The following is a 23941-nucleotide window of genomic DNA, read 5'->3' as shown; positions in this document are numbered from 1 at the left end:
TTGTCCTGGGCAAAACATGACTGTACCAAATTGTCTAGTGCAAAACATGACAGGTGCTAAGCGGAAGAGACATGTTTAAACAAAAAAATACAAGGTGGGTATATGTTTACTAGCTGCTTGATATTTGTGCAAACAGAGATGTCTGCCCGTTGCTATTTGGCAAACACAAAAAGTGACCGCAATTTTGGTTGAACTGCACAAGAGAATAGTATAGTCACTGCATGCAGTGCCATTTGTAAATAGACACAGAAAGATTGGATAATCACTTCATGGACTGCAGAAAAGTAGTACTGTACTATTTATTGGCCAACACTAGGTGCTTCATTACTTTGGTGTTATTATACAATGGGCATCATTTTTCCTAAGTTAAAGTTTGTATTCCGAAAATAGTCTCGCCGTGTGATCGAGAGAAGACCAAATCATATTGCAGTGGATGTTCCTCCATCATGTGTGGTTCATTCTCATGGTTCCAGCTGTTGGTGAAACCACTTATGTTTGCAAGAGGAATTGTAGACTTCACAAACAAATTTGTCTTTCAGTCTGTACTGAATGCTGGCCAAGAGAAGCATCCATGTTAGTAGGAAGAACATATGTTCTTTCTAGATCTTTGCTTTTGGAGCTACATATTTATATATGATATGTGAATCATTGAGATGCATTAACATGTTGATCTTATGTATGGGAATCGTACTAGTTGGTTTTGAATTTGGGCTACTAATGTGAACATATTACAATGTCAGGCCCGTGAGTCTCGTGTGAACATTTTGAATGGATCGGCTCTTACTGCTGTGCACAACATGATCCTTATTTCTGGGTTCTCAGTGTTTACAAGTTACTAACAGTTCCTTATTTCTGTTCGCTCAGTGTTCATAAGTTACTGATCGATCACTAGCTAGCCTACTAATGCGCTCCTGACAGTTTTAGTTTCGACGCAAGATCCGAAGTGGTAGTTTTTTGAATGAAAATGCCTACCTCTGAAGAAACTGACTAGCTGCTCTGAAGAAAATGCCATGCGAATCTGAAGAAACTTCTAGTAAAAATGTTCACAAATGCCTTATCTCCCAGCGAACGTTCATCAGCTAATGCGATCGTACACATGCACCATCCGACCTACTCGATCCTACACATACACTATCCGACCTACTCTATCCTACACGGATAAATAGCGGATCACGCACGTACTACCTCCTTTCCGGTTTGCAGGGCTCAATTCAAAAAACGACCTACTCGATCCTACACGAATAAATAGCGGATCACGCACGTACTACCTCCTTTACGATTTGCAGGGCTTAATTCAAAAATCTAACCAACCAAGGTAGATGATGAGTGGTGGAATCATTTTTGACAAGGAGGGAGTACCTCATCTGGATGATTCGAGTGCACTCATTTGACCGTCCTGCCGGCGTGCGACCCAACACGGACGGGATGCACCACTGATGAGACGGGACGGCACAGTCATAATTTTAGTTTTTCTAGTTTTCCACAGAAAGCTAGCGCGCTAAGCCATGCCTGCTTATGCATTGAATTCCGACCGCGATGACCATCGCATTTCCCGCGACATGCAAGTTCACCTACCTTCCGCCTATAATTACTGTTTCCCGGGCTTCTCCGGTGGCACCATCACCCAACTCACCCTATCCTCATAAGCCCCCACCGGCCCGACGTCGCTCGCCACTTATCCTCGCTCTCGCCACGTCCGCCATGCCCCCACCCGTCCGCGATAGGCGACACCGGAGGCGGTCATCGCCAGAACTAGTGTTCGGTTTTCACCGGAAGGCAGATGGAGGGAGGAGGCATTCTATCAGTCTTTAGATGGCAATGCGGACTATGAGGAGTTGTTCGAGAACGACCGCCTGGCGGCGGAGCAATGTATTGTCCATTCGCGCCGCTAGCGGGACATGGAGCAGCAGCGCACCGACGCTCTGAGTCGCGAGCAGAGCGCCCACAACTCGGCCGACTACGTGGAGGCTGGCGCCCGGCAAATAGCCCTGTAGGCTGTCGGGCACACACGCGTTCGCGATGCCGATTTTTACTACCAACTCGTCAAGTGGGTTTCCCGCTTAGAAGCCGAAGCTTCGGTGGACCACGCCGGCATGGAAAGGGCCAACGCGCGTGAGCAACACGCCCTATTGCACCTCTGGCAAGTCCGAGGCGAGGCGGAGGACGCCAGTGCCAGCGTTTAGCGTGTACCGCAGATGGCAGCCGGCATGGTCTAGTTAGCTAAGAGTAAGTTAGTACTTGTACGCTACTAGAGTATTAGTGAGAGTAGATAGTTAACTTGGCTATGATGGTTGTCAACGTGGAAGTTGAGTACTCTATATGTGGATCAGACCTGTTACTTTGCTCTGAATGTTGAACTTTCCGTATGAACGTATGGAATGGGATGTTATTTTTTTAAATGGGTTGTATTTGTCCTCCACGGGTTTAGAGGCTGACTTGTGGGCCTACCAAGTTGACGCGTACACAAGCAGGAGATGATTGTACATGGAGAGGATGACAACAGGGACCCGCCAAGGTCATGGCAGTACGCAAGCAAGTGCCTCCTTATTTCAAGCCAATAAAAAATGGCTCCTCCTAATGGATTTCTGACATCTGGGTCCCATGCTATTGTCAACGTAGTCAACAAACGAGAGAATTGCACAACGAGCGGCTGACACCAGGGACCCAGCAGCTCGCCCACTTATTTTTGTTTTGGGTTAATTTGATAAATGCCACTCCAAATCTGGTGTTTTTGAGAAATGAAACTGCAATTTCCAAACTTTTAAAAATGCCATTTCATGCCATTTCAAGTGGCATTTTTCGAAGTGTGGAGTGGCGTTTTTCAAAGTTTGCAAATTGCAGTGGCATTTCCCAAAGTTTGCAAAAATTGCAGTGGCATTTTTCAAAGTTTGGAAATTGCACTGGCATTTTTATGAATCGCCATAATTGGAGTGGCATTTATCTAATTTGTTTTTGAGATGGAAGCAGGGTGTCAACTGGGCTGTGGGGGGCACTCTGGCCTGTCTAGACAGTCTTCTCTTTTATGTTTACCATAGACCAGCCCAGTAGTTTTTTTTCTTTCTGAAAATGGCTAGCCCAGTGTTTTTGTGATTTGCCAAGTAAGTCGCTTTGTCAGGCCTGTTGGGCTGCAAATCTTTCAAGACGAGGAGAGCTTCATTCGGCTGGCCGAGAAAATGGCCTATCAGTAATGAGAAATGGGATGTATGTTTTTAAAACACATCAAACCAGCAATTAGTTTCAAATTTCTTTTTTTTCATTTCGAGATTTTAAATTGCATTGATTTTTATGTGTGGAAAATTTGTTGGATTTTATATTGATATACATTCATTTTTAAAATCAGTTTGAATGTGACTCGAAATTTCAGGATTAAAAACAGTTCGGACGGCACCGAAATATGTAAAATTTCGTATAATTTTTTAACCATGGCCACAATATGGGATGTAAAGCTAACAAAAAGAATATGGGCTCCAAAAAAACCTTAAGAATTAGCAAATGGGCTGTAAATTATTAGAAATAATGGCAGATGGGCTGTATGCTATTTTCCACAGATTTGAGGCTTTCCTAAAAAGAGGTTTATATAGTAGGCTGGCAAGCATTGGGATTTTGGGGGATTTCATCGAGTCGGGTGGGAAGCTTGCGTGGGAATCTGCACGGTGGCGCGGGAACGGGCTCACCACCACATAGACTCGGTATAGTTATTGGACGGAAGAAGCAAACCATCACTCTATCTCTCTCATGCACTACAATATTCTTTTGGAAACCAACGTTTCGTTTTGTTCTATCGCGCCATCGAGCAAAACCAATGTTTAAATTACATCGAGCAAAGGTCGCTTTTGTGTCTCACCCTCCTCCATGGCTCCACCCCACATGGTCGCTCGGCATGCGACTCACCGCAAACCGAGTATACGATAACTTTCTCGCTTGCTTGTTGACAGATCGCGCCATGGAGTACTAGCACTACTGGAAGAGATTGACGAGGAGGGGGAGGACAGCTAGCTATAGCACGGAGTCCCAAGAAATTTTTACATGCATGTTGTGGCCGGCCATGGCGACCTTTGAATGCGGAGCAGTCACGTGCATCGGGAAGCAGGGCAGGCGACACTCTCTTGGCCCGCGCACTGCTTCAATGCCGGCGCCAGTGAGAGGTTGCGCCCGCTCTGGCCAGGCATGAGTGCGGCACTAACTGTTTCGTGTGGGAAGCACGCGGGGGTGATGAAGAGGGTTCAGTTGGCCAGGGCGGTCAGGAGCTACCGTGGCAGCAGTCCGGATGTCCGCAAACAAGAGATGATGTATGTAAATATTGCTGCATATATAATTAATAACGTAAATAATGTGCCAGTTGGACAAATATATGCATGTCTATGTCTATGTGTGTGTGCGCGACAACTCTCGCGACTACTCATACACACCATCGATGTCATGTCTCATTCTCCCTACACACACAAACTTAGTACCGCCTCATTTTGTTCCTAGGATAGGAATATCATCGGAGTGGGATAAAATATGAAGTAAGATAAATGGAGTACGACGTACAAAAAGAAATGTACGCACACTCACTCTGCCTCTGAGATACCCATGAGTACAAGATGGAGCGCATTTGTAAACGAAGAGGTAGCTTACATATGTAATAATTTGACCCTTTAATTTGTTCACTTAATAATGGAGGGTCAAGGACCACACATGAGTGATACAAACTGCGACCTGGAAGCGGGGGCGTATTTTTGATTGAGTTTTCTTTCTTGGTACGTTAATAAAAGATTTGTCCGCTAGTTTTCATTTCTTTTTTCCGGGAACACGCGTATTTTGTTTAAAACCACTGCTGTGGAGAGTTTTTTTACTCCATTGTATATATAGCCTCTAGTTTGATAGGGTTTCTCGCGTCTCGCTCTCTCACCCTTTCCATATCTAAACAAGATGATAGTGTCCACTCTATCTCTCTCCTCACCGATGGTCACAGATCCGGCCGAATCCCGTCCGTTGCAGGAGGTGCAGCATTGACATTGTCGCCATCGGTGATGGAGGAAGTCGATGCGCACTGTCCTCTCTTAGCCGGTGCTGGCATGGACGCAGGTCCTCCACGCCCTTGTTCATTGCCGTCGTGTGGGCAGATCCTGCCCGCCCTCCTAAGCGACATCTCGCCCACCTAAGGTATAACTTCTTTTGGATTTCATGCTTCATTGTACTGGTCCAGCTCCCCAGGTCGCTGCATGTGGGTTTTCTTCTATGCCACTACTCCTCAGCTCCCCATGTACAGGAGCTAGGGTACGTCGGCTAATCCAAATCACCTATTTTTTACTATTATAGAGGAAAGGCCACTCGAAAAGTTGTCCTGGTTTATGCTTTGGTGGAGGTATACATGTTTTTTCGACAAAAAGTACATGGTGGTTGTGTGGTCATTGTCCATATGCTCCTATTGCTGCTATTAATCTAATACTATCACAGGTTAAATGAAGCAATGTCCATGTTAATGTAATATCCCTTTTAAGTAATGCTGATGTCAATCCAGATGCGTCGATAAATGCTTATGCCCGCTTTTTTTCTCGGGTATCCTGGTTTAGTTCCCATCAAGATAATCATGATGCTTCTGTTTGTTGGTGTACTTTTATTAATTCTTATTGACAATTGAGATGTCTCGGTTAATCTTGTACCACTGCCAAAAAAAAGTAACAACACTATGTCCCTTTTTTTATATTTTTGCAAACAGCTATCCATATCTCCATACCCAGGCTTGTCTTCCTCATTTTTAGTGGAACAACAATAATCTTGATCGTACACATTTGCATGTATGATTAGTGTACGATTGAATCGGGGGAGTCGCAAGTTGGTATCAGAGCCGACTGCTTGTAGGTAGCCCCCTTTCCAACTCCTTGGCCGAAGTGGAGTCTAGTCATTACAAAACTTCTACTAACATGGTTGTGCGACTTATCGGCCCACGTTCCCATTGGGTCGTATTAGGATCTTTTAATCCTTGATCTGTCACTACTGCGGGATGCTGCTAACGTGAAACTACGATTAGAGACCCTTCAACAAAACTGTGTGCGATGCAATAATTGGAAAAGGTGGTGTAAAAAACCGTCAAAAAATGTGCAAAACATTTGCGATGACGGATGCATCAAACACGGATCAGATTTTAGTTGTGTGTGCGATGCAAGGCATATGGTTCAGTTCAACTAACTGTTTGCGGTGAGGAGGAACAAAAGAAACGAGCAACCAGATGAAGGTGTGTGTGATATACAACATACGGTTCACTCGGATGAACTGTTTGTGATTAGCCACCACAAAAGAAACAGTCAGCCAGATCAAGGTGTGTGCGATATATGGCATGCAGTTCACTCGGATGAACTGTTTGTGTTGAGACAAGAGAACAGAAACAGTTCAATATAACAAGATGTGTGTGATACGCGGCAAACATGTCTGTAATTAGTAATGTGTGAGAAGACCGATAATAACACAGACGATTGTTGCTAATAAGACGTGTGTTTTGTGCGATGGGATTGCATACAGAACAAAAATTTATATATATACACACTTATAAGGACATGGTTGCATAACCAAATTAAACATCCAATTACATATGTGGCTACTACAACCATGGCATTTAGACACCAAAGTAAACTATTACATGCATAATTACATAGGTGGCTACTACACACATGACATTTCCACACACAAAAGTAAACTATATATTACATGCATGACTAACTAGGATAAACTATCATATGATCATCATCTACTTCTTCTGATGCTTGCTCTGCTTGTGGCTCGATCCGGCCTCATCGATTTGGGTAACGAGGCACTTCCTCATGTCAACGATCCGCCTGTGCATCTCGTAGCATGTGTACATGCTCTTGGCCGTGAACCTGAGGTGAGGTTCATCCAGTTGCTGCATCTAAGCCCCGTACTAGGATAAGGGACGTGTTCTGTTGGAATCCTGCTTCATCTTTTCGTAGTATGGGTTGAGCTGAGTACAACCAGGGAGTCCTTCTTCGTGTTGCCCCAGACCTTTTAGTGCTCACGGATTTCGACAAGGTTCTCGCAGGCCAAGCCCGTAACCCTGAGCGCTTTTACATCGTCGGTGGTTTCCACCATAGAGAACTTGTACTCGGTGTTGTTGACAAACCTGGTGAAACGGTCGGAAAGATCTGTGGCCATGCAGTAGTGGTAGATGAGGAAATGATGGTGCATGGACAATTGGGCGACGGCAACCTTATGATGTATGTTGGGACAACCGGCAGAGTACTAGAGGTCGATGTCGACCACCTTGTACTTGTCTCGAGCAAGCAACTGCTCGACGGTGTTGATGTATGATGTAGGGTAGAACCCTAACGGCCCGATCTTTCACGGAAGGAGCGGATCACGTCCAAGAACGCGAAGAACACGAGGGGAAAACAAGGGAAAACACAAGAGGAAACACGAGAGAATCACTCAACCAACAAGAATAGATCACACATGCGCTAGAATGATGAACACAAAGGTGAGATACAAGATCCAAAGTCAACAACGGACGACACAAGAGGTAACTAGTCTTCTCCGTGAGGAGGTCTTGAATCCACGGGGGATCTTCCCTTAGAAAGGGGGCTTGAATCCAAAGGGATCTTCTCCGTAGAGGCCGCGGTCTCTCTCGTGGAGTAGATCCGATATGGATGAGCGTAGCTCTATCTCTCAAATGAGCTATCACAATGCTAACCCTAGAAAGGAGGTGGAGGAGGTCTATTTATAGTCTAGTAGGCGAAGGGGTACGTGAGGGGGCGAAACAGGTACATGGGCTCAACCCGGAGGCATGCACGCAGGCAAGGCTGGATGATCCGGATGGGGGTTCGGATGATCCAGGCGTCGTCCAGATGATCCGGGTCCTCGTCCGGATGATCCAGCTTCACCGAGTGGATTCTACAAGGTTTGGCCGTCGTGGTGTATGGATTACCCGGATGATCCGGCTGAGCCCGGATGATTCGGCTCGGCATCCGGATGTCTGGCTCCAGCTCAGCAGCCGCTCTGTCTTCTTCTCCTTTCTTCCATCTTCTCTTCCACGCTTCCCTCGCGGATGGTGTAGATGTACACTTGTAGTCGCACTCCTCCTCGACATTCGTGATGTTCTGACAATACCTATGTATGCACACGGAGGGAGTGTCAAGTAGTATACCATCCTCGAGAGGGTCAAGTGAGCACGTGTAAAGGAGATGCTTCACCTTTGTGTATGTGAAGTAGATGTCGCACGTGTCACTTGACAAATGGTCTCTTGACATGGTGATGTCTGTAGGATGCTCCACATCAGCCCCTCCCCCTTGGGAAAGATCCGACCTCGGATCGAAATCCAAATCACCATGGGAAAGAGATGTCGTCGCCGTGTAGGAGTGGACGCTCACCAAGTACTTGTCATCTTGAAGCTCTAAATGGGCACTCTCCAATGTCGCACCATCTAGTGATTCCTTCAAAAGGAGCAAGAACAACAAACACTTGGGAAAACAAATGTGGTTAGTGTTAGTGCAAAACCAAGCATTCAAGAGGTGATTCACCCAACAAGTGTCATCATCAAGCATAGCATATGGTGTGACAACGGATTGTGACATGGCATGTAAGCACATAAATTGAACATAATGAAAGTCATCATGGAAACAAGCATGTAAATGTGAGGTAGCGATGCAAATGTGTGTGAGAAGAGAATAAGCATCTACCTCATGGTCATAGCAATCATGCATATAGCACTCGACAAATGGTCTATGGTAGGCAAAGGAAGCATTCACCACACCAAATAAAATGAAGTGTCTAAACACAAGAGTCAAGTGCAAGACAATCCAAGCATAACGTGCATAGGGTGTAGTGAAGATGGTATGGCACTCAACACAATAGAAAGAGCAATTTTTCATCATGTGTGAGTCAATCAAGTCAATCACTTGACAAGCAATGGGACATGGCATATGTGAAGAAGTGACATTGTTGCAACCAAACATATGATAGGAGCAAGTAATCCAAGAATTGGATGCAACACACAAGGCATATATATCATGAGGCATGGGAATGTGGAAATAGCAAGTCGAAGCAAGATCTTTAACATGTGCGCAATCAAGTGGTCCAAGTCTCATGGTTTGGGGGTTCTCAAAAGAGAAGGATATCACCTTGAAAGCATGTCCTTGTGCGTCCTTCACAATGCCGAAGTACATGCAAGTGCGATGTAGAAACGTCGTGGTAGGAGGTGGTTCGCTCTCAAGAGCTCGGATGGTCAACTCATGTGACGTGGAAGTGGACACGAAGTCCAAGTACCCTACACATGCACACAACAAAAGAAAGAACGTATGTGCATGGTAGATAAACACATCATCCATCATGATGGTTCTCTTCTCTTTGCACATAACCATTAGAAGCACAAGTGCGTGAAGAATATGATGCAACAATGGCAATATTCATGGCACTAGGTATATGGTGCGAAGAGGTAAGACAAGCATGCTTCACAAGGAATATGTCAAAATCTCCAAATAGATGTGAGAATGCTATGGGGGCAATCTCATGAGCAAGGCGAAATGCATCGTTGCACTCAATCCATGGCAAATCATCTAGCATGAGAGAGGCAACATATGGAGATATATGACAAGCAGCAGTAACAATCATGTGCAAAGCATGTAGATGGTTGTCATCAACTGCATGAAGCGAGCGAGTTTGAGTCATCGGAGATGCAACATAAGCAATCATAGTAATCAAGTTGTGCAAGCTAGTAGTGCGAAGATGCAACATACTAGAGTAAATCATGGCAATCATGTCATGTGAGCAAATAATAGGCATAGGCAATGCACATGACATATCGCAAGTACAAACACAAAGCGAGATCATAGTATCATCATAGGCATGGGGCACAAAGCAAACATGGCAATAACAAGCAATATCTCCACCAAGCTTGCAAATATACATACAAGTATGAGAATCAATCACCATGTGTAGTGCAAAGCATGGGTCACAAATGCATGTCAAAGGCATAGGAATGAGCATATCATGCAAAGTGAACATGGCAAGATGGGCATATAATATGTAGTGGACAATAATCCATAACCATGTGAGGGACATGTATAATAAATGCGCGAAGACTTCGCGTGAAGAGAGTGGTGGGAAGGACAATCCATGGTATCCCAAGGCATCGTTGCTCTCTAGAGCTCGTTTTGTCAACTCATGGTATTGTGAGGTTGACAAGTAAGCATGGGTACCTAGACAACAAATACACAAGCGAAAGAAATTGTGTGTGTGGTAAATGTACACATCATCCATCATGATGTGTATGTGCACGTGTGAGTTAGCACAAGATAAGCATCGCTCAAAGAAATTTGATGCATGGTATAGGAACATGTTATCCATCATGAAAGAATAGTTGTTATGTACAACACTATGGGGATGAAAATTGAGCATACAATTATATGGCACATCAATAGCATGTTTATTCATGGGAAGCATATGGTGCACACAAGTATTGGGATCATGCAATGAATGGGATGAATCAAAATCTCCTAAAATGTATGAGGAAACTATGGGGGTCTCCTCATGAGCAATATTTGGAAACATCATATGGAGAAAATGGACAACATCCAAAACAATGCATATCCGAAGCTAGGTGGTTATGGCATGGCATATGAGATAAATGATGCAAAGGTAGCATGTCAATATCATCGCAAGAAAAACAAATGCCAATAACCATGGGCTTGTCATCTATGCCATAAGTGCAAATTGGGTTAATCTTAATGGCATATGCATAGTCACTATGAAGAGATTGCAAATATGACATGTGGTCGATCTCATGCATAGCATATGACAAGTCAAGCGGATTGGCAAACATGATGTGACCGAGAGAATTAGCACAAGAAATCCTATGTAACATGGCATCACAACTAATAGACTCCACATGGCAATCATCATACTCATCATAAATGGGTAAATCATCGCATGGGAAAGTCACACTAGCAGGAAGCATGGAAATAGGTTGATCAACATCATGCAAGCAATCAATGTCATGATAGTCCACTAGTGGGACAAGAGCATCACCTTCACCTATGTTACCTTTGTCATTCCACTCACGTGGTGTAGGTGAGGTGGGTAAGACCGAATGGTGGTCAAGATCATCATTGTGATGGAACCATGTGGGGGGTGCATCATATTCCACCATGGCCATCGTCTTGTTCAAAGGTAGGACGAAGTCGTCGAGAATCGGCGCGTCATCATATAAGGGATCTAGCACCTAATGAGAAGACACAATAGAGGTAGAGGTCAAGTTGTTAGTGTTGAAAGTGGCCTCACATGACCTATCAACTATCTCACTCTCTCTATGTGGTGGTTCACTCACTCCCTCAAAATAGGTGCACTCAATCTCACGTATGGTGGAGTCACTCATCTTACTCAAGTGGTGGAGGTTGTGGCTCTCCTCACATGGGAATTGGGGTAACACATCATGTATCGGGCTAGTGGTGTAGTCACTCTCACTCTCAATATGGTGGCAAAAGTCACTCAAGTCATCATACGTCACCGTGGTCGAAGGGAAAATCCCATGCTCAACCATCTCGTTGTTGTCGCCGTGGATGAAGGCCGAAGATGGCACATCATCACTCTCGCCTCCTAAGATGGAAGCATCATCCTTGCTTGCCACCTTGTCGCTCACCTCCAAAGCTTGGTCCTTGAGGTTCTCCGTACTCGTACTTGTCGCCGCACCATCTTGAAAAAGTGTCGAAGTAGACTCGGCATCGTCAATGCCACAAAGAGGGATGGCGGTGAAGTCGAACTTGGGAGCATCGTCTTGGAGATCGTCGGGCTTGGACATCATGGTGGTACTAGCCTCATGCTCGTTCTCATGGAGCTTGGTCGTCACGAAGTGATCTTGGGGTGGAGAAGCTTTGGCCTTCATTAGTTCATGTTCCGCCTTGAGAGCACCAATGTAGTTGTCGTCGAGGGACTTGTAGTTCTCAAGGAAGATCATCTTGGAGATGTCGTTGTGCAATCCCATCACGAAGTGGAACTTCATCGAAATGGGGTCATCCACGCCGGCTCATCGCAAGACAATCTTCATCTCCTTGAAGTATGCGTCGATGGACTAGGATCCTTGGGTGGTGTTCTCCAATTGGCATAGAAGTTGTTCCGTGTAGGTTGGAGGCACAAACTCTTGCCGCAAAGCTCTTTTCGTCTTGGAACAACTCATGTCGTAAGTCTCTGAAGGTGCGTGAAGCCACCATGTGGACGCGTAGTCGTGGAAGTTCCTTGTGGCGCACTTCACTTGATCTTCAGGAGGAACTTGATGTAGCTTGAGGTAGTCGTCCATTAGGCGCTCCCACTCGAGATACTCCTCGGGTTCTTGAGTACCATAGAAAGGAATCTTGTGGTCGGTGTCGAGGTCGTAGTAGCTCATGGAAGTCGCAGACTTGAGCTTGGGGAGCTTCTCTTGAGGTGCTTGTGGGCGAAGATGTCGTATGTCCATAGGCGAAGATGCCTTGAAGTCGCTTGGCGAAGATGCCAAGGGAGATGGTGAAGTCGTTGAGCGGTTGTTGGTGTTGAGCTCGTGACCTTCACGTCCTTGTTGGTGATGGTGTCGATGCTGATGTGATCTTGCCGGAGATGGTAGCTCGGAGGCATGTGCTCTTGAGCGTCTTCTCTAAGATGAGGAAGACCGCTTGTAGGACTTGATGAGGGCCTTGATCTCCTCCATTTGAGCTTGCATCTTGGTGTCGGTGGAGTTGTTTGTGGCATCGAACTCGTCGCTGTTGTTGTAGACCGAAGATGAAATGCCTTCCCTATCCATCACAAGACTCGAGCAAATATGAGTGGGAGAAAGAGAAGAACGAATACCAAATGTACCTTGACCGAAGTTGAAAGTGGATCAATGATCACTCCAATGTGGACAAGGAAATAGCACAATTGGTACCAATTCTTGTCTGTTTCTCACACCTACACAAATAAGGCTTATGGTGGAGCTCGGTGAGGATAGTGGCACACAAATTTGATGTAAAATGTTAGCAAGAGTCAATAATGTTGAAAAAGATTCACAAATTCGCAAGTGAAACAAATAGACCAATAGCAATATGTGGCACACGGAAACACACACACGGATAGATAAAATGGGGTCGTGCAACCAAGGATGAGCACAAAATGTGGAATCCACGGAAAACGCTCGTGTTGCACAACTCAAGATAGACGCTAGCACGATTGCTATATAGGCGGATACGACACTTGTGCACAACCTATAAGATGCAAAATGTATCGACTTTCTATCCCAAGTATGCTATATATGTATGATGTTCCGGTGGTATGATCTAAGATGATCGGATATGACAATCTTATGCAATGTGGTAAGATGCTATGGCTATTGCTTACAAGCTCTTTGCCCTTCCTCTTTTGCTTAAAAGCTTATTCTTTTTTTGTATGGCCACTTTGAGAAATGCACAAACCAAGATAGCAATTGTGTATATGTGGGAACAATCTTGAGGCACAAGGGATGATACCGATATGATATGGTATGTATGCAATGTATGGTGTAGATCACTAATGTGCACAAGTAAGGTTGCCGGCAATACTCAAATGGCTAGTCTCGATAGGCAAGTGACGCAAAATGGGCTAGGGGTTATCAATGCAATGGCAAGGGGAATGTACAATGGTGGGGTACCACGATACCAAGATGATATGGAGGTTACCGTCCGCGATGATGATGAGTGGCGGCGATCTTGATGGAGATAGCAAGATGATGGAGACTCGTCCCTAAGTAGCCGAAACACCTCAGGAAACGGAAAAACCACAACTGAAAATCTCAAGGACAAAAGTCAAATGGTGGTAGCGGAAAGCGGTGGTGTTGCACTAGGCAATACGACAGTTGAGGTTATGGTGGTGGACTATACACGATGTCGGAGTTGAAAGCACGGTCCCTAAGTAGTCGAAACACCTTAGGAGACACAACTCACAACACAAACAAAATTGGGTTATGTTGGGGTGGCGGAAGTGTATTGTGGGCAAGGTTATGCGGAAGTGGTGGTGGTGGTCGATGAAGGAGCAACCGTCCCTAAGTAGCCGAAACACCTTAGGAGACTCAAGTGACAACTCAAACAACCACATATACAATGGGGATCGAAATGTGTTAGGTTGCGGAAGTTGGTGGTGGTAATGCGGATGATATGGTGGAGGGCCTAGGCAAACATGCCAAATTTCAGAAAATTTGATGGAGTCAAATGATGCTGGTGGTATTTTTGTGTGAATGGGGATGACAAGAGCTTCAAAACGAGCTAAAGAACGTCAAAAACAGAGTTCGGATGAATTAGATATGGCCAAAACAAAAATTCAGCCGAGTCAGTGTCAGGGTTACCCGGACATCCGGGAGTAGGTCCGGATGATCCGGGTTCGTCAACCGGATTTCTGTCGTGTGGGGCGTCCGGACATCCGGGAGATGGTCCAGCTGATCCGGGTGGATCCGGATGATCCGAGAGCACTTCCGGATGATCCGGACATGTCAAACTGCTCATAATTTTCTCTCGGGGACGAATTTTTGGGCGGAAATTGGATGATTTCGGCATCAAAATTGATGAGATTTCATGGATGGAAGGTGGGGAAACTTGGGGAGATGCTAGATCCACTCGAAACCAAGCAAATCCATGGATCAAAATCAACAAAACATCATCAGAACCAACAAATCACAAAAAAAATTGGGGCTATTTTTGGTGGGGATTTTTGAATTTAGGACGAAATCAAGCAAAATAAGGCTAGAAAACGGTGGGGGAGGCTCCGAAATCGTGATCAACTTGGCTCATGATACCAAAATGATGTAGGGTAGAACCCTAACGGCCTGATCTTTCATGAAAGGAGCGGATCCCGTCCAAGAAAACGAAGAACACGAGGGGAAAACACAAGAGGAAACACAAGAGAATCACTCAACCAACAAGAATAGATCACACATGCACTAGATCGATGAACACAAAGGTGAGATACAAGATCCAAAGTCAACAACGGACGATACAAGAGGTAACCGGTCTTCTTGGTGAGGAGGTCTTGAATCCACAGGGGATCTTCCCTTAGAAAGGGGGCTTGAATCCAAAGGGATCTTCTCCGTAGAGGCCGCGGTCTCTCTCGTGGAGTAGATCCGATATGGATGAGCGTAGCTCTATCTCTCAAATGAGCTATCACAACGCTAACCCTAGAAAGGAGGTGGAGGAGATCTATTTATAGTGTAGTGGGTGAAGGGGTAGGTGAGGGGGCGAAGCAGGTACATGGGCCTCGGCCCGGAGGCATGCACGCAGGCAAGGCCGGATAATCCGGATGGGGGTCCGGATGATCCAGGCGTCATCCGGATGATCCGGGTCCTCGTCCGGATGATCCGGCTTCACCAAATGGATTCTGCAAGGTTCGGCCGTCGTGGTGTATGGATTACCCGGATGATCCGGGGGTCGCCCCGGATGATCCGGCTGAGCCCGGATGATCCGGCTCGGCGTCTGGATGTCTGGCTCTAGCTCAGCAGCCGCTCTGTCTTCTTCTCCTTTCTTCCATCTTATCTTCCACGCTTCCCTCACGGATGGTGTAGACGTACACTTGCAGTCGCACTCCTCCTCGACATCCGTGATGTTCCGACAATACCTATGTATGCACACGGAGGGAGTGTCAAGTAGTATACCATCCTCGAGAGGGTCAAGTGAGCACGTGTAAAGGAGATGCTTCACCTTTGTGTATGTGAAGTAGATGTCGCACGTGTCACTTGCCAAATGGTCTCTTGACATGGTGATGTCCGTAGGATGCTCCACATCAATGTAGTCGTCCACCACGGCCGGGTCGATGGTGTAGACCACCGAGAGATCCGTCTCCCTCGTGTGGGTCTCCACTTTATGCTCGCCGAACTCCATTGGAGTGCCACTAGACATCCCCTCTCTATGTGTCGTCGTGGGTGTGCTTGTTGTGTTGTGGGGCGCGATCGAAAGGTTGAAGAGACTAAGGTTATAATGGTCGCGGGAATTAAAGGGGAAGGCGGACGACCTGGAATATCGGCATGCCCTGATGCCAGTTCTAATTTGTAGTGCGTAACTCCATCATGCTGCATGTAACTGCATCGCGTGGCAATGCGCGCGGCATAACCGCATGCGTATGGGGCCCCCGACGTGATCGTGTGTAGGCCTAACCGCTGGAAGAGCGTGCATGGAGGGATGCGAGTAGAGCGCTCCACGATCGCCTCAAGGGCGAGCAACCATATGTATGCATATAACAGTTGAACACGAAAGGAAAAGCTGTCCACAAGCCAAGCGCGCCGACGGATGTGAGCAGAGCGCACCGACGGACGCGTGCATAGCGCGCCATGGTGCCTAACGGCGAGCAGAGCTTGCCGAGGGACGCGAGCAAAGGCCGGCATAGTGATATGTGGAAAATAAGACGAACTGTGCAAGCGATGTCAGAGACATCAAGCACGAATCAGATTAGAGTTGCGTGTGCGATAAGTGGCATACAGTTGATCCATCCGAGTTGTTTGTGATGGAATAAGCCATGTGTGTTGTGGGCAAACACTTGCTAGTATATAACCTTAAATTTAAACAACAAAATGTTAATGCATGTTACAAAAATTATATAACTCAAAACTATGTTCAAATACGAATCCAACGATATAATCTTTGGTGACATGCATTCATATTTTATTAGTTATATCCTACTTATAAACCAAGAAAGGGGTATAGTAGGTAATTAAACCGCAAACAATTTTTTATTAACCGTATGTGTACGTGTCCTTTCGTCCTCCTCTCTCACGTCTTGTCACCCCGCTGCCACATACGGCTTCAAGCACATGCTTGAGTAGCGCGCGTGGGGGGGGGGGGGGTTCTTTTGGCCAAACGGTGGTGAACTGCACAAAATTGGATGGCCATTGTTGTTCCGCCTCACTGTCCTCTACCACATGGTTCTTCCTTCCCCGAGCTTGATTACCGAGAAGAAATAGACCACAGTGAGGATTTGTCGAACTTCATTGGTGCCTCACCCAAACTTGACACCAAATGGATGATGCATCACCACGATGACCTATTGATGCTCATGGTTGTGTCTCATGGTTGCATTGGCTGGTGAAGCTGATCGATATTCAACGAAAAACAAGTTGTCTTCCATGAATGCTCATTTTACCCACAAAGATGATATCCTTCATCAGTTCACCTTGGTTACATTAGAGATGCAGTCATCTTTCATGTTGGTGCAATTTTATCACACAATTGGCTATGAACCAAATGTTTCCTCAAAGAAGCATCAATGGTGGTACTAAGAGAATAAGTTTCGTATCGATTTCTAAGCCTTCTCACAACTTTATTTTCAGCTCCCTTGTAATTTTATTTGTCCAGCTATTAACTAAATATGTGGTCAGACTTTGATTAAAAATATGGTGTGGACTAAAAACCCGGAGGACGTAGTACGCCTCCATTTTTATTTACTCTGCATATTAGATTTGACTGAAGTCAAACTTCGTAAAGTTTGACCAAGTTTAGGCCGAACACAAGAAACCTTAATTATTGAGAGAGGGCAAACTATACATTCTCTCAAACCTTTCCGATAATTGAAACTAAAATTATTTATTTGTACACACTCTCACACCTTTCTGATAATTTGGCGTGTGTGTGGTTGTTCACTTAATGGAGGGTAGTGTACTGCACGTGAAGGACATGAAGTGCTACCAGGACGTGTGGATCGTTAGTTGATCATAAGTAGTTTTCTTCATTGGTACGTTAAATAAAGAGTTTCATTTCTTACTTACACAATTTAAAACGATTGTTATGGAGAGAAAATGAAAACCACTCCACTATATATTAGTATTATACATGAGTACTATATATAAGTACTATGTAAGTTGGAGCCTCAGCGCTTGTTCGCTAGGGTTTGCACTCTTCACACTCTCGCCGCACTATATTCACAGTCTCTCACCCTCTTCACTAGATCTAAACAAGACTACGTTGGCCTCTGTCTCTCTCTCCCCCCTTGCAGCTGGTGAAGGAGCCATCCGGATCCCGTCGCACTGGGAAGGGGAGGAGGTGTAGCGTTCACTCTATCACCTTCAGCAATGGAGGCAATCCACTGCCGGTTGCGTTGTTCTCTTTCACCCAGCGCCTGTGCAGGAGGGCCACCGACCCCTTCTTCCACTTATAAATGGGTGATGTAGTGTGGGCAGATCCGGTGATCCGGCCTCCCGCCGCACGCCTAGCCACATCCCGACGACCCTAAGGTATAACTTTCTTTGAAAGCGTCATTGCTCTAGCTGCATGCGGACCTTTTTCGATATGTAGTCGAATCTAGGTCTTGATTCAAATAGGAAAGAAGGGTGGGGTGGGGTGGAGCATGAATCTAGGACGTGGTTCAATCAGGAAAGGAGGGAGGGAAAGTAGTATAGACTGGCTATCCAACTACTTTGTTGGTCAAAAAGGGAAAAGGGGGGTAACCCAGTACACACATCTGTAAGGAACCGATCTCTTTGTTGAAAAAGGAAAGAAACTGGGGTAGGGTAGTTTGTTCAGGACTAGATGTCGCGACCCGACCTGAATGGATCAAGCGCTCTGTGCTCAGGTGTCATCCCTGGATCAGTAATGCTGACACCACACAGTACATCGAAGGATTTATAGCAGAGTGGCAATCACACACTTATTACATCGTTGTCTCAAAGAGAACTTATTACAATAAAAATGGCTTAAGGCCATTTAGTGTCGATAATAGCGGAAGACTCGGAAGATAAAAGGGTCCATCAACTCCAACGGCATCACTGAGTATAGAACCACAACCTAAAAGCACCTTACTCGTCGTCTGAAAAGTCTGCAACATGAGAAGTTGCAGCCCGAAAATGGGTGAGCACATGGAATATGCTGGCAATGTAACACATAGAGAGTAATGTAATGAAACAGCTATACTATATGCATATATGGCTGGTGGAAAGCTCTATGGTTACAGTTTTGCGTAAAGCCAGTTTTTCCCTACTGCAAAGGAATAAATTTATTTAACTATCATGGTGGTTGTGAAACATCGAGAATGGTTGACAGCATTCCGATCCCAATTAAGTGAACAATTAAAACCCAACAACATTAATTAGAAGTAACATGTTGAGATTCACATGATATTCAAGTACTAGATACTCAAGTTGTCCATAACCGGGGACACGGCTAATCATGATTAGTTTGTACACTCTGCAGAGGTTTGCGCACTTTTCCCCACAAGACTCGATCGCCTCCGTTTGGTTTCTCGCACTACATGGTGTTTGAGAAGACGGATGACCGAGACACAGTCTTTCAGAAGCGCTAGCACCTTACATGTGGGGTAGACCGTACCACCTACAACCCCTACATCTGCTAGTCCACCCCGTAAGAGTTCGCACAACTTAGTCAACTATGCCAGAGCCCATAATGGCTTGTGGCTGCACACGGAAGTTTCTAGCATGAAAGATCTTATGATCCCTTTGAGCCTGGGTGGCGGTCCGAAAAAAAACAGGCAAGTCCTGATAGACATCAGGTGCCTCAATCCACCCAGATGTGTGTTTAAGTTGCCACCTTAGATAAACCATTAAAATTATCAACTCACATCTGTCATGGATATCACTCACCCAATCCACGTCTACTAGCATAGCATGGCATAAAAAGCAAACGTAGAAGTAACTCCCAAAGGTTTCATAATAATAATACAGGTGATAGGTACTACCTCATCTACTTCCCATCCCACAATTTAATTAGATCCTAATCATGCAATGTGTGAGGGATTGATCTAATGCAATAAAACATGGGTTGTAGAAAAGGTATGATCAAAGTGTTACTTGCCTTGCTGATGATCCGCGAGTCCTAGGGTTTCGAAATAACAAGCGGCGCAATCCGGGTGATCTATCGCAGACAAACAACAAGCACACAATAAGTACTCATCTAATGCACAGGTAAAACTCGAACAAGAGATCGAACCAGAAAGTTCAACTTAAGAACTCCGGTTGCAAAGAAAAAAAAACGAACCGAACAAAGAAACGGAAAACAAACGGCGGAAGAAAACAACTCGGTTCAAGCAAGTTGAAACTAGGTCAAATTTTTCCATAGGAAAAACTTGTTCAAGTTGATTAGACGGAACAGCGGTTTCGAAACGAAACTCCAGGCGCTTGAATCACCTGATTCCGATAAACAAGCGAGAAGATAAACTAGAACGAAGATCAGATCTGAGATCGCGATCACGGAATAAATCCGACGAGAAGAAAAAGAAGAACGGTTATACGAACGGACGTTCGTTAACCTAGAAGAATCCGGTGATCACGTTCGTTAGGACGAATGGTCCGGCGAATGGTCCAAAGGCAACTAAATTGGAAAAGAAAACGAATCCGATCTAGGGTTTCGGAGAAGAAAACCGAAACAAAAAACCAATCTAGAAAACGAATCAGAGGAGAAGAAAAGAATCAGAACGATTAGAAGAAAATGATCCGAGGAAAAGAGACGCGGGCAACCTCCGGCGAGGTCTCCGGCGAGAGGCTCCAGCGGCGTGGCGTAGGGCATCGGCGGCATGGGCAAGGTGCGGCGGCGGCGCTAGGGCACAAGGGCGGCGGCGCGGGTGTGGGGTGGCGCGGTGTAGGGCGCGGGGTGGGGTGCGGTGGAGGGCTTGGGGTTTGGTTTGATGATTTGGAGGGGGGGGTTGGGGTATTTATATAGGTAAGGGGGGGATTTACTTGGGGTAGGGGGCAAGAAAAAGAGAAGGAAAAGGAAAACGAAACAAGGAAAGGGGGCTAGCCTAGAGTCCAACCAGACTCGGCTAGGACGAAGCGAGGCGGCGGCCTGCGCCTGGCGCACGCGCAGGGAGGCTGGGGCGGTGGCCGGCTGGCTGGGCCTTTGGCCCGGCTGGCCTAGCGGGAGGCTCCCTTTTTTTAACTGGTTTTTCGCACGCAGAAAACAAAAGAAAAAGAAACTAAACGAACTCCGAAAAACCTAAAGTAAATTTTCCCCGACTCCTAAAAATGAGCCGAACAAAATGAACTTTTCTACGGACCTAAAATGCAATTTTTAAAACACGCATTTTTCCCTATCCAAATAAAAAGCAAACAAACTCCGGCAAACAAAATTGATCTATTTATTAAATCTTCATTTTTCCTAAATTTGGGAAAGTCATATTATTCCCTCTCTCATATTTTTGATATCGGAAAAATAATTGAAGATGAAATAAATAAATCAAATGATCCTCTTTTCAAATTTGAGAAAACTCTCAAATATGAAAATAACGAAATCTCCAACTCTCTCCGAAGGTCCTTGAGTTGCGTGAAATTTCTAGGATCAACCAAAATGCAAGAAAATATGATATGCATGATGATCTAGTGTATAACATTCCAAATTGCAAATTTGGGATGTTACAAACCTACCCCCCTTAAGATGAATCTCGCCCTCGAGATTCGGGTTGGCTAGAAAATAGGTGAGGGTGGTCCTTGAGCAAATCTTCTTCTCTCTCCCAGGTGGCTTCATCCTCTGAGTGGTGGTTCCACTGAACTTTGCAAAACTTGATAACCTTGCTGCGAGTAACTCTACTGGCATAATCGAGAATCTTGACTGGCTTCTCCTCATATGTTAAGTCGTCCTTCAACTGAATCGCTTCAAGCGGCACGGTATCTCTTAGCGGTACCTCCGCCATCTCGGCATGACATTTCTTCAGCTGAGAACACATGGAATACATCATGAACTCCTGTCAGTCCCTCTGGTAATTCCAACTTATAAGCGACTTCTCCCATACGTTGCAAGATCTTATACGGTCCAACGAAACGCGGTGCTAACTTTCCCTTAACTCCAAAGCGCTTAACTCCTCGAAGTGGGGATACTCGGAGATAAACTCTGTCTCCGGTTTCGTAAACTGTCTCCTTGCGTTTAGAATCTGCGTAGCTCTTCTGCCTGGACTGGGCTACCTTGAGCCTATCGCGAATCAACTTAACTTTCCGTTCAGACTCCTTAATCAAATCTGGTCCAAAGAATTGACGGTCTCCAACTTCGTCCCATGACAACGGTGTCCTGCACCTCCTTCCGTATAAAGCTTCGAAAGGTGCCATCTTCAAACTGGTTTGGTAACTGTTGTTATAAGAAAACTCCGCATACGGCAAGTTATCGTCCCAACTAGATCCATAATCTAGTGCACAAGCTCTCAGCATATCTTCCAAAATCTGATTGACTCTCTCGGTCTGTCCATCTGTCTGCGGATGAAAAGCTGTGCTGAACTCTAGTCTGGTTCCTAAAGTTTCATGCAACTGATTCCAAAACTTTGAGGTAAATTGGGTTCCTCTATCTGATACGATACTCCTCGGAACTCCATGCAAACAAATGATCCTAGTCATGTATATCTTTGCCAACTTAGCACTGGTGTAAGTGGTCTTAACTGGAATAAAATGTGCTACCTTTGTCAAACGATCAACTACTACCCATATCGAGTCATAGCCTGCTTTGTCCTGGGTAGTCCTGTGATAAAATCCATGCCTATCTTATCCCACTTCCATTCGGGTATCGGCAATGGTTGTAACAATCCTGCTGGCTTCTGATGCTCTGCCTTTACTCTCTGACATACGTCACAAACTGCTACATATGCTGCAATATCCTTCTTCATTCCGGTCCACCAGAATGTTTCCTTCAAATCCAAATACATCTTGGTATTCCCTGGGTGAATCGAATACGGTGAATCATGTGCCTCTTGCAAAATCAACTTCCTGATCTCCGGGTCATTGGGCACATAAACACGGTCCTCAAACCATAAGGTATCGTGCTCATCCTCACGAAATCCCTTAGCTTTTCCTTTGCTAATTTCTCCTTTATAGCAGCAATCTCTTTGTCAGATTTCTGAGCTTCTCTGATCTTATCCATCAATGTTGACTGAATCTCCAATGCTGCTACATAGCCTCTCGGAACTATTTCCAAACATAGCTCACGAAGGTTTTCTGCTAACTCCTTGGGTATTTTCCCCGTCATTAGGGTATTGACATGGCTCTTACGGCTCAATGCGTCAGCTACTACATTAGCTTTTCCGGGATGGTAATGCAATCTCATGTCATAATCCTTGATGAGCTCCAACCATCTCCTTTGTCTGAGGTTCAACTCCTTCTGCGTGAAAATGTACTTCAAACTCTTGTGATCCGTGTACACCTCACAATGATTTCCAATGAGGAAATGTCTCCACGTCTTCAATGCATGCACTACGGCTGCTAACTCCAAATCATGCGTGGCATAATTCAACTCATGAGGCTTCAGTTGCCGTGAAGCATACGAAACAACTCTTCCTTCCTGCATAAGCACTGCTCCAAGTCCTCGACGTGAAGCGTCGCAATACACCTCATAATCCTTGGTCTGATCTGGCAAAATCAATACTGGTGAGGTAACCAAACGTTTCTTCAACTCCTGGAAACTAGCCTCACACTCCTCAGTCCATTTGAACTTAGTATCCTTCTTCAACAATTCAGTCATAGGCTTTGCAATCTTTGAAAAGTTCTCAATGAATCTCCGGTAGTATCCTGCGAGTCCAAGAAAACTCCGGATCTCTCCAACTGTTGTTGGTGCTTCCCATTCGGTTACGGTCTCAACCTTTGTGGGGTCAACTGCTATACCTTCTCCGGATATAACGTGTCCGAGGAATCCAACTTCCTTCAACCAAAACTCACATTTGCTGAATTTGGCATATAACTGATGTTCCCTTAGTTTCTCCAAAACCAAACGCAAATGTTCCTTATGCTCCTCTTCATTCTTTGAATAAACCAGGATGTCATCAATGAACACTACGACGAACTTATCCAAAAACTCCATAAACACTTTGTTCATCAGGTTCATAAAATAGGCAGGTGCGTTAGTCAATCCAAATGACATAACGGTATACTCATACAGTCCATATCTCGTGGTGAATGCTGTCTTAGGTATGTCCTGCTCTCGAATCTTCAACTGATGGTACCCTGATCGCAAATCGATCTTGGAAAACACTTTAGCTCCTTGCAACCGATCAAACAGATCGTTGATCATTGGCA

This window comes from Triticum aestivum, chromosome 6A (assembly GCF_018294505.1).
Source record: "Triticum aestivum cultivar Chinese Spring chromosome 6A, IWGSC CS RefSeq v2.1, whole genome shotgun sequence".
Taxonomy (NCBI): Eukaryota; Viridiplantae; Streptophyta; class Magnoliopsida; order Poales; family Poaceae; genus Triticum; species Triticum aestivum.
Note: the sequence above shows the minus strand (reverse complement) of the source record.